This window comes from Zootoca vivipara, chromosome 9 (assembly GCF_963506605.1).
Source record: "Zootoca vivipara chromosome 9, rZooViv1.1, whole genome shotgun sequence".
NCBI lineage: Eukaryota > Metazoa > Chordata > Lepidosauria > Squamata > Lacertidae > Zootoca > Zootoca vivipara.
The window spans coordinates 75,708,766-75,721,545 of NC_083284.1; positions in this window are offsets into that span (position 1 = coordinate 75,708,766).

Below are 12,780 nucleotides of genomic sequence, written 5' to 3' on the forward strand. Positions count from 1 at the left end.
AGATTGATTTATCCCTTGCAAATATATAATGTTTATTTGTGTCTTAGATATTATACAATGCTTACATTTGCCGGTACAAATTCAAAATGTGGTAAAGGTATGTATTCTGCTTAGTAAAATGCAGATTACCTGCCCAATGAAAGTTGTTGTAAAATGAAGAAAATGTCAGGTTCTTCAAAAGCTTTTATTTCTGACCTGGGAAATGCAAGTGCCTTTCAAGCATTTTTATTTGACTGTTTTCAGAATGCAGAGTTCTTTGTAGCTAATAAATACTAATTCATAATGCCTGGAATCCAAACGATGTCATTACTTGCCCTTCATGTCTGAGGGGGAAGGGGCTGTGTTTGTGTTTCTGCAATTCCTTTTCTCCACTACCACATAGTAAACCACTCAAATCTGGTTTTTTCTTTTCTTTGAGAGATTTGGTCCATAGTTCAAAGAAAACCTGTCCCACTGCCACACCCAGAGCAGCTCTTCGGATTCTGGCCAATGGCTCTTTCTATATGGACTGTCTGCTTCATTCTCTGGTCTATAGAGCTAATTTCTACTCCAAGTATTAGTAAATTGTGTGCTGTCTCACTTTAAATTGTATTTTAAACCACCGCTGTTGTGTCAAAACATAACTAGTACCTGATTTCATTAGGCACATACATTTCTCATTCCCCTCACTCTGCATTTGACCTTCCTGGCTTATATATTGAATTTTTTAATGAAGTCTGTGTCCGTATATTTCAAATTTGCATTAACTGCCATAGTTTGAATTGGTCCTTGGTCTAATTATGTACAAAAACACAGGGATAAGCTAAACATGTAAATTAGTAAAGGTAAAGGTAAAGGTACCCCTGACTGTTAGGTCCAGTCGCGGACGGCTCTGGGATTGCGGCGCTCATCTCACTCTATAGGCTGAGGGAGCCGGCGTTTGTCTGCAGACAGCTTCCGGGTCATGTGGCCAGCATGACAAAGCCGCTTCTGGTGAACCAGAGCAGCGCACGGAAACACAGTTTACCTTCCTGCTGTAGCAGTACCTATTTATCTACTTGAACTTGACATGCTTTCCTGCTAGGTTGGCAGGAGCTGGGACTGAGCAACGGGAGCTCACCCCATCGTGGGGATTCGAACCACCGACTTTCTGATCGGCAAGCCCTAGGCTCTGGTCAGGGGTCCCTTTACCTTTATGCAGCAGTGGTGGGTTTTTTTTTTTTCATTCCAGATTCAGGTTGAAGCAGGAAAATTCCCATGCAGCAAAAAGGAATTTGTCCAGTCACTGTCTGATTTCAAAAGGAAATAAATGAAAGTCGAATCATAAACCTGCATAACCATGAAAGAAAAGCACAGGCTGTTACAGTATGCAGCAACTTTCCATTTAAAGGTGGGTGCTCTGCAGTCCAATCCTACCGGGTATTTATTGTACCCTGAGGTATACATCAAGGTACAGTGGTACTTCACCTTACAAATGACTCTACTTACGAAATATTCTACTTACGAAGGGAAAAAATGGCCGTGCGCTAACGAATTTTTTCGACATCTGAAGAGAGCAGGGAGCGCAGCGGCGACGAGGGCAATGATCCAGCAGGAGGCCGGCAGGGCAGCGGCGGTGAAGAGGGCCAGATGAAAGGCTCCCTTGAAGAAGCAGGAAGCACGGTGGCGGCGGTGGGCGAAAAGCGGAGTGCTGAGATGCGACTGCCGATCAGCTGTTCTGCGGCTTTGAAGCGGTCTCCCTCGGCGAAGCCGGCAAAACGGCGGCGGCGAAGGCAATGATCTGGGTAGCGAGAGGATCGTTGCCCTCCCCGCCACCGCTCTGCCGGCTTCGTCGAGGGAGACCGCTTTAAAGCCGCAGAACAGCTGATCAGCGATCGCATCTCAGCGCTCTGCTTTTTGCCCACCGCCACCGCCGACGTGTCTGCCGCGCCACTGCGCTTCCTGCTTCTTCAAGGGAGCCTTTCATGTGGCCCTCTTCACTGTCACTGCCCTGCCGGCCTCCTGCCAAATCATTGCCCTCGCCGCCGCTACGCTCCCTGCTCCGTGGTGCGAGACCGCTGCGGCCGTTTTTTCTGCGGCTTTGGGACTTTTTTCTAGGCTCCGGAACAAATTAATCAGTTTCCAATGCATTCCTATGAGAAACCACGATTCGACTTACAAATTTTTCTACATACGAATGTGCATTCGGAACGGATTAAATTCGTAAGTTTAGGTACCACTGTACCAAGATGTTGGGGTGACTTAGCAGCCAAACCTATGATTTAGTTGTCACCCACCCATTCCTTCTCTGGTAATGAAAAGGTCTGTCCCTTTCCCTTCTATTTTCTCCCCATTTTGGGATCTGCCTGATTTGAGGGAGGGCATTCCTGGGAAGCCCCCCAAATAGGGAGAAGGGATACAGAACTGAATGCAACATGGTGGCAGGAGGGATTCTTACCTCTCCACCTTTAAAAGCATTAGTTTTGCAACCGTCACAGAACTGTAACCACCACCTTTTCTTCCTGGATGCAGAGCTGGAACTTCTTAAAAGTGAAAAGGATAAGAAAGGGAAGAACGGCCATGCCCCCCCCCCTGCCAGCAACTTGGTAAGCCATTCCCCACATTGTGGCTCCTAAACCAGCACCTGCATATGTGGTAGGAAATTGGTCCATCACCTAACATTATTTCCAAATCTTACATGTACCCAAACAGTGCTTCTAGAACATTAAAAAGAAACAGCAGAAATACAGCAGTGTTGGTTTTATGTAATTTTCAAGGGTAATGTTAAAATGTCCTTTTTAAATTGGTAATTATTTTTATTTTTATTTTTATTTTTTTGTTAAATTTGTATACTGCCCTATACCTGTAGATCTCAGGGCAGTTCACAACATAAAATCACAATATAAAAAAACAGAAATTACATAATAAAAACAAAAGCAAAAACAACCCAATAACACACGCCCCCTCCCACAAAAAAACACATTTTAAAATGACATTGGATTCTCAGTCAGCCAAAGGACTGGTTTAAGAGGGACGTTTTTGCCTGGTCCCTAAAGGTGTATAACGAAGGCGCCAGCCAAGCCTCCCTGGGGAGAGCATTCCACAAATGGGGAGGCAGCACAGAAAAGACCCGTTTCTCATGTTGCCGCGCTCCAGACCTCTCATGGGGGAGGCACATGAAGAAGGGTCTTAGAAGATGACCTCAGGGTCCGGGTAGGTTTATATGGAGGGAGGAATTCAACCTGGACCAATCAGATTTCCTTGTGTCCCTTTGAATTGTTGCTATTACAAATGAGTTTACATTCTGGTTAATGGAACTGCATGTTGATCATCAATTATACACACAGGTACAACAAACATTGTATGGAAGTGGATGGCCTAAACCACTCCCTGGTATTTCAGGTTCAGTGGGGAGGATCCAGAGATTACACTAAATATGTCACCAAAAATGGTGAGGGGTGGAATGCATGAGATGATAATGACATGGCATACGTAAGGATACCTACCTATAAATCCTGTGATTTATAACAACTCTTCTTCTTCTTTGGCGATCACTCGTAGCCGAGTAAGTTTGTCTTCCATGAACACGTCTTAACAGTGAGTCTGTAAGTGACCATGGAGGCCAATTCTGGATCCACATGTCCTTCCACAGTGGGGACATAGGTTTCCGGGCAGGAGTTGATCACGGTGTGGATTTGCCAAGCGTGCCTTCCGCTTAGCGCGTTTCTCCTTTTTTTTCCTGAGTTCGAGCGTCTTCAAAGCCCATGACACCTTTGGTAAAGGCTGTTCTCCAATTGGAGCGCTTGCAGGCCAGTGTTTCCCAGTTCTCGGTGTTTATACTACATTTTTAAAGATTTGCCTTGAGACAGTCTTTAAACCTCTTTTGTTGACCACCAGCATTATGCTTTCCATTTTTAAGTTTGAAATAGAGTAGTTGCTTTGGAAAACGACCATCAGGCATCCACACAACAAGACCAGTCCAACGAAGTTGATGTTGAAGAATCATTGCTTCAACACTGGTGATCTTTGCTTCTTCCAGTACACTGGCATTAGTTCGCCTGTCTTCCCTAGTGACACCTTCTTGGGCAAGGTTGGTAGCAAAGTAACTGTAAGGTGCCCTAGTGATGCAAACCAAGGGCTTCTTACATGTAGGGAAAACTCTGCATTCCTGTACTTTCTCAGGTGATCACATTGTGGGCCCAGTTTGCACTCAGAATAAATGGATTCATGGGGTGATTGACTTAGGAAGCTCAAGGAAATTCCTTCACAATAGCTGCATGGTGTTGGACTGGCCCACTAACTGGACTTTCCCCCTGCATGTGCAAAACTGAGTATCTCCCAAATTAGAGGTACCCTTATTTCTCAGATAGAAGTCTGTTACTCATCAGTCTCAAAATATAGACAAAGCTTATGCTTCCTACTCTGGAGGATCTTGATTATGTTCCACTCCTTTAATCTCACCATAAAAATTAAATGATTCCTACAACATTTCTTGAAATTTAATAGAGCAGTTCGATTAGACACAGAGGGTCAGATTCTGGATGCACTCCTCAGAGGCCAACCCATCAGGAAAAAAATGTATCCAACGCACAGATGAGAAAGGGCCCCCCTCTTCTACTTTTAGAAGAAAGACAACTATGTAAAGTTTATAGGCACTAGTAGAAGAATAAATCAATTTAAGCTTGTGTCACCCCATTCTTTATAGTTTTGTAACAAGGTGTACTTTGTTAGATTTTAATCTGCATACATTTGAGACTGCAAAAGCTCTTCAAAAAAAATCATCTTTTAATGGCGTTGCAATTTATAGACAGTAACTAATTTCAAACTTCATAGCACTTGGCTTTTATGATTATTTCAAATCATTTAAATGCAAATGAATTTCCAGAGAGAGAAAACATCGAAATGCCCTTCAGTGGAAACATGTAATAGAACTGCAAGCCAAAATCACAGTAGGAATTGGAAGCAGCCTGATGGGGTTTGACGGGAGGTCTGTATAAAAAGTGTTTGCTGAAATCCAATTTACATTTCATTTCACATTATATTCTATTTACCCATTTTGTCATTTTAATATGACTTATTTACTTAATTTCATGCTGAAACCCAATCCTGTGTCAGAAGAGAATGTCGAAGCTAGCAGAGAAAGAATTGTAAGCGTTTTGGAGGTGATAGTGATATGCGGCTTAATCCACAGGCAAATCTCCTGAGGGAACCACAGACTCGGGCAACATCTATTCACAGGACCACTTTCCACTGAGCTGGCCCCCAGTCTCTCAATTCTCATATTTGCTCAGCCCAGGACTACTCCCAGCCAGTGGCGTAGGGTAGGGGAGCCAGGGAGGCTGTGGCCCTGGGCACAAATTTCTGAGGGGCCGCAACCAGGCGCCCCCATGACAGGCTCCCTCATCGAAGTCAGAGCCATGATGAGGCAAGCTGTGCCTGGCCAGGCCTTCAGGGTTGGGGTGATGTCGCCGTTGTTAGCATAAATCCTCTGCATGGCACAGATGCTGCATGTGGATGAATGTCTACTTTATGTGATTGCTGTAACTTTCCCACACAGGAGCTCAAGCTGTAACCTGATCTCCTGTCATGTGATGTTCTTTGTTCTGTTTCTATTTTCACTTTCTTCTGAACTGGAGAGTGATGGCTGAACACACACTCTCTGAATAAACGTAGATTAGCACCTACGATTGTTTGCTGTCTTCTTTACCGAAGCCAGTGGCAGTAGTAAGAATATTGGTGATTTACACCCCAATATTCCAACAGTGGTAGCAGAGTTCTGGCAGAGCTCTGGTTCCGATCCACGGACCTCTGAAAAGCGTGAAAACAGGCACGTAATCAGGCCTCAATCTGCAGCAGCTGATCCTGAGGAATTTCGCCTGCTTGGGAGTCACCGGTTCCTGCGTTCCAGGGGAGGAAAAGCACGGATAGTCTGCGTTCCTTATCACCGGAGCAGTGAGTAACCGGGACTGATTTATAGCGGCAATAAAACCTCTAAAGCGGCAGCTTAATTGCAGATGCCTGCCGAAAGCCTAATTTGCAGCTTCTTAGTACTTTGAAGTCAGAAGCTAGCAGCACGCTTACAGTAGCAAGATGGCTAAAGCCGGGGATTCAGATCAAACACCCAAGAGTTTGTGTCCTCTGTTAAATGACTCAAATTATGCAACGTGGAGTGTTAAAATGGAATGTGTTCTTATCCGGCAAGGACTTATTGAGTTGATTCAGAACGCACCGCCCGTTTTGCCAGGCCACAGGTGGTTGAATCGCAACGCACAGGCAAGGGCAACAATAGTTCTGCATCTGGACCCATCACAGCTGGTTCATATTCGGAACTTAGATAATGCTTATGATGTTTGGACTCATCTTCGGGACGAGCACCTGAGGTTGCGCGCCGGATCAACAACATTATTCTTTCAGAGATTAATTAATTTGCGTCTGAAGGAGGGAGGAGACCTGAGAGCCCATTTGCATCAGATGCGTCAACTACGCCAGGAGCTAGTTGACAGAAACGTCAATTTGAATGACGACATTTATTGCTTTACAGTGCTAAATAGCCTTCCCAAGTCCTATAATGCTATTGCAGCCCAGCTGGGGGCTCAAGACCCTCAGCAAATGACTGCAGCAGGAATTTATGCTTCATTGCTTAATGAGGAGGACAGGACCCGCGCACAGGCGGAGGCCAACGGGGAGCGCTACTCACCCTCACCTGGTGCATCTGCAGAGACTGCACAAGTCCTTAAAGCTGTGGTCAGATGCCAGTTATGCAATATTCCTGGACACACAGCCAAGACATGTAGACGACCCCAGAAGGACTCAGGAAGTCAACAGGCTTCTGGGCCTAAGGGGCGAGGCAGCGGCGGTAGTGGCAGCAGCAGCGGCGGCGACAGCAGCAAGGGCCCTACAGCACGCAAAATGCTTGTAATGCTCACTCAGCTTGATGACCAAGAAGACGACGGGTCTTATCTGATCATAGATTCGGGATCTTCGCACCATCTGGTGAACGACAAGAGACTGTTCCAGACTTTCGAGAAGCTGGACTCCATCGTGTCACAGGCAGATGGCAATTCGTTGAAATCCATTGGAAAAGGAACTATTTTTCTGAAATCTCTAAATTTGAGTATCAGTAATGTGTATCTTGTTCCAGAGTTGAAGCAAAACCTTTTCAGTGTTTCTCAAATTGATGAGAAGGGGTTTGAGCTGTGTTTTCACAGGGACACCTGTGTGATTTCTAAAGATGGAGAAGTTCTTTTGACGGGACACAGAGACAAAGATAACCTTTTCAGATTATCTTATGATAAAAGTGATGCATGCTTTAACGTTGTTGATGATTGTTTAACAGGTCCAGAGGAGCCTAAGGTGGCAAAGAAGCAACCAAGCAAGAAAGGTCTAACACGTTGTTTCCAGATAGTTTCTGCTGGTGTTTTTGGTCCTATGCCGAAGTCCCTTGGCAAGGCAAAATTTTATCTTCTGATAACTGACCACTTCTCTAAGTATACGTGGTTTTATCCTCTGCAAAAGCCTCAGCAAGCTATTGTGAAATTTTCTGAATTTCATGCTAAGGTTGAACTGAAACATGGTTGTAAAATTGAATGTTTGTTAACCAATGACATTCCTCTTTTTACTTCACAGGAGTTTCAAGTTTTTTTTGATGACAAAGGCATTCACCACAAGTTTGCCAAAACCCAGGCAGCTTGGGACAAAAACTTATGTGTTAAGGTTAACACTGAGTTAGAAGCAGGCATGCAAGCACAACTGCTGAGTTCAGGATTGTCTGAACAACTGTGGGCTGAAAGCATCTCATTTTTCCTTTACCAGTGGCTCAGACAGGTTCCTAAAGGACAGAAGCGTTCTCCTTATGAGATTCTGTTCCAACAAAAGCCTGATGTGAGCAACACTAAGGTTTTTGGAACCAAAATGTGGGTGGCTTCGCTTGAGGGCAAGCCAGTCCAAGGCATTCTGTTGGGTTTTGAGGAAGGTCAATACAGAGTTATGTTGTCTTCTTCCAATGAGGTGATTCTTACTCAAGAGGTAGAACACACTCCTACGCCACAAGAAACATATGTTCTTGATGAATTTCCCATAGGTGCCAATGATTTTGATGCTTCCTACACTGACACAAGTGGTAGTGATAATGATTCCTTTGCTGAAGGCTCTACCCCGAGTAGCTCTGACACAGGGGAGACAGTCATACACAAAGGAACTCATGCTGTTTTTAACAGACCTTCATCAGATGATGAGAAAGTGCTTGAAGCACTAGATCCACTGTTTACCATTGGTATGAGTTCTCCCAAAAGTCCTGAAGGGGAGAATCACAGCAAACAGGAATTGCACCTCTCACGCAGGTCTGAGAGGATTAGAAGAGGACCCAAGAGGTATTCTCAGGAGTTTGCCAACACAGCAATTGCAAATTTAGCTGTGCGTAGAACTCCAAAACAGGCAGCAGTCACACAGGCTAAGCCACAACAACAGGTTGTCAAACGCAACACTGTTTCTGTCAACAGAGCAACTGCTCTGGTCCCCTGGAAGCCAAAGCTGGTCAATCCAGTCTCAGAGAGTTCCACAGCAGGAAAGTCCTATTTTGTTTATGACAACTGTCTGTTCACTTCTCTTAATGATGCTCTCACATTTGCATCTTTTTCCATTTCAGGATTCAGGGGAGATGTTAGCATAAATCCTCTGCATGGCACAGATGCTGCATGTGGATGAATGTTTACTTTATGTGATTGCTGTAACTTTCCCACACAGGAGCTCAAGCTGTAACCTGATCTCCTGTCATGTGATGTTCTTTGTTCTGTTTCTATTTTCACTTTCTTCTGAACTGGAGAGTGATGGCTGAACACACACTCTCTGAATAAACGTAGATTAGCACCTACGATTGTTTGCTGTCTTCTTTACCGAAGCCAGTGGCAGTAGTAAGAATATTGGTGATTTACACCCCAATATTCCAACAGCCGTCTCCTCTTCCTCGTAGCTAGCTGGCTGAGAGGGAGGGAGGGGGGGGGGCACTGCTGCCACTAACCTGAGGGGGGAGGGGGGAGAGGAAGGCAGGAAAGCACATTTCGACATTGCAAAATTCAGATAAGCGTGATTGCTGAAGGATAACTGTGTTGCAGTTCACATTCTGTTTCGCAAAGTGTGGATTTGATAGATGATGATGATGATGACAACAATGACAAACAAACAAACAAGACCCTGTACGGGTGGTTAAGAAATCACAATCCACCTTTATTGACTCTATTAACACATAATATAATTTAGATATTAACACGTATATTGTTTGCCCTGTTGGAAACCTATGGCTTTCCCCCACTGTAAATTGCACATTCATTAATTTTATTGAAAGGAGTAAGCACGCATGGTCTGCTAGATGCCCCTCTGGGTAGAATTCAGGGCCTCTGGCTTGCCTTTCAGTGGGCTGATATTTTGCTCAGGGCAAAGCACAGAAGGGGGGCCATCACCTTCTGCCCTCAGAGGGGGGTGAGCACGTTTCTGCTCAATATTATTTTGCCTAGATGTATAATTTCTACTGCAGTTCTATTTCTACTGTAATTTTTGCTTAGCTGCCTTGAATGCACAATTAGGCAGGTTATTTAGTTTACAATTAAACAAGCAAATAAGTTAAAAAAAATGGAGCCAAGATATTACGCAGCCCAAATTACTCATGTGTGCCTTAAATAATTGCATGTCTTTCAAGTTTAAGCCATTGTTTGCCCACAGTGATGGAGCAATGTCTATGAGGGATTGCTAAGCTGTAGTACATATCAAATATTTTAACAAAGGGGGCCAAGAAGGATCGGCAAGGTTTTTTCAAATGACTGCACACAATGGACTGGGGCTATCAGCTATATATAGATACAATGAAGTGCTAATTAATGTCATTTTCATATTTCCAGTTAAGCTAAATGAAAACAAGACAACAAAAGCACATCCATGCACCCTGTGATGTCCTGAGAGTCTTTGAGAAGCAAGTAGGGGAAGAGAAGGAACAATATGTCACTTGCTGCAGATTCTGCCTCTGTCCTCAAGAGATAAGAGCAAATATTCTGCATGTGGATCACACTGGAAACTCTGATTAAATGTAATCTCGCTTATTCAGATCTCCCCACATCGTCTCGAGCTGTGTTGTATAAACAACCTTAATTCATGCTGGGGGGGAGGTGTACGTTGGTCTGGTTATGCTGAACTACAAACTTGTACTATGGTTCTAGTTACAGTAGGTAGTTGTGTTGGTCTGCCGCAGTTGAAACAAAATAAAAAAAAAATCCTTCAGTAGCACCTTAGAGACCAACTAAGTTTGTTATTGGTATGAGCTTTTGTGTGCATGCACACTTGGTATCTGAAGAAATGTGCATGCACATGAAAGCTCATACCAATAACAAACTTAGTTGGTCTCTAAAGTGCTACTGTAAGGATTTTTTTTATTTTGTTTGTAATATGGTGTTTCATTGGAATTGCATTCTTGTACCTATTAGCTACACTAAACAGTAAAAATATTGTATTGGTTCCTCTTCAAGCATATTTGACCAGAAATGGATTGTGTGTGAGAGAGGGGGGGAATAACTGGTAGTGCTAGCTTTTTTCAGGCAGAATCTGCATTCATGATTATTAGGGGAGACTCAAATAAGATTGAGATCATTGAAATGTGAAGGATCAATAGCATTTTGAGAGGCCTAAATTTTCACTGCTAGGTTTAAAAATACTCACTTTCCAACCTTTTATAAAAAAAACCAGGATGGCTAGATATACCTATGTATCAAATTCCAACTTTTAGTTAATGCTGGAGTGAGTGCCTTAACAATTCTGGGGTCCTCTTCATGTCTCTGTTTTTAGGAAGATGTATGTCTTGGGTTATGTATATTCCAAAAATTTAGCTCTGTTATGTAAATTATTTGGCCCACATGAATTACTCATTCACTTTTGTTTCCAATCCCAGTGAGTTAAGTTAAGAGAGGTATACTGTTGTCTTCCATCGGATCGGGGCAAGCAGCTCTGGAAAAAGGGATCATTACAAAATACAAGCGTGGTTATGTTTAGCAATACTTTTAGAAGTATTATGCACACATGTAATGTCTTCCAAAGTAGTTTTCGTTTGAAAATTTGTGTTTAGTTTGTAACCCGTCTATGCAGAATTTCCCAGAATGACCGCTCCACGCATCAAACGGGGGGCAACCTTTGTGTGGTCGCACGCAGCCCCCTGATCCCATAGGGCGACTCCCTGGTAGTTCGGGGCCGGCACCGCCTTCCCAGGTAGGATGCCAGGGGTCTCCGCCTACCCCAGCCCAGCGTCCAATCCTGCCTGGGGAGGTGTTGCCATGGGATGGCCAGGTAAGGGGAGGGACTGTCCGGCTCACACAATAGAATTTGAATCTTACTTCCAAGCACCAGTTGGTTCCAGAGCTTCTCCCACCCTCCACACCCTCACTCAAGTTTATTTTGCAGGTTAACCTTTTTTTCCACAGGTACACAGGCGCTGCTACGTCAAGGTCGCTGTTGAAGGGCCGGAAAGGAATTTTCCTGCATTGGCAGGTTTTGCCTTTCCCGTAGCAATACATCACAACTTTGGCAGTGTCAAGCCTTGGGCGGAATTCTTTGGCGATTTTCCTAGAGGGAGGGGTGTGAGACGGAGACCTCACCCCCTTGCGGCAACAAGATCAGGGTATTGGGGGAAGCTTTGACCATACCAATAGGTGTCATCGCTTCCCCCTTTTAGCAGCGGCGAATGGGGGGGCGGGCTCTCTCTGCTTGAACATATGTTCTCCAGAGCCAGCCCCAACGTCCATGCATGTGGATAACCCCGAAGCCTCCCAGAACCCCGGCTGGGGACTGGGAAGGATAAACGCCCAATGCCTGAGCCAAGGTCTCCCTACATCTGAATCTTAATAAAGTTGTGGCCAATTTGAATCCCATAGCACGTTGTCCTGCGTCTTTATTCCGCTCAGGGGGTCGCCTGGGGGTTTGGGGGACTCCGCCTGTCCGCGCAAATACATTTATTTATTTAAGCATTTCACTGGGTCAATCACAGTTTTCAGACAAGCTTAAATTTAAATCAGCACCATTCCACTTCTAATATGCATGTATCACTGAAAAATAATTAAAACTTAACTACTCTCCCTTTCCCATCAGAAAGAGGCCACCATTGTGCTCATACATTGCTGATCTCAGGTAATGAGACTGTGCAGGAAAGATGAGGAGGAGACAAAGTAATTATCCACAGCTGGGGATTTCACTAGGTGCAAATGGAAAACTGCACTGCACTTTCTCTTACTGTGCCTTGAATTAGTCTCACCTGAACCTTTCTTAGCCTGCAATTTAATCATTTCCTACATTGCCCTTTCACAAAGACTCTAGTAGGAGCCTTTTAAAAGCACATGTTCATGGAACACAAATCTCAACCAGCACACTTTCACCATTTTTCATTGGGCTGAAGTTTTTGCATAATATTAAAATGTGTGTGTGCTCAAACAATTCTAAGAACACTGTATGGACGTGGATGGTCTGGAGGGTCTGAGGAACATAATTAAAGCAGACACTAGTATGGTCACTCTTTAAGAAGTCCTCTCCGGGCTGGAAAATTTGTGATAACTAACATCAAGTCATTAATAATTTCCCTTTGTGGGGCAAGGTGCCTGAGAAGCAGGTGGTCATTCAGTTCCAGAGGAAGGAAGGAAGGAAGGAAGGAAGGAAGGAAGGAAGGAAGGAAGGAAGGAAGGAAGGAAGGAAGGAAGGAAGGAATTATCTGGACCCATTTCAGTCTGAGTGACACTGAGGTGTCCTTGGTCAGCTTGGTGAATATTCTTTGTTGAGAGTGGGACGTGGGGACTCAGA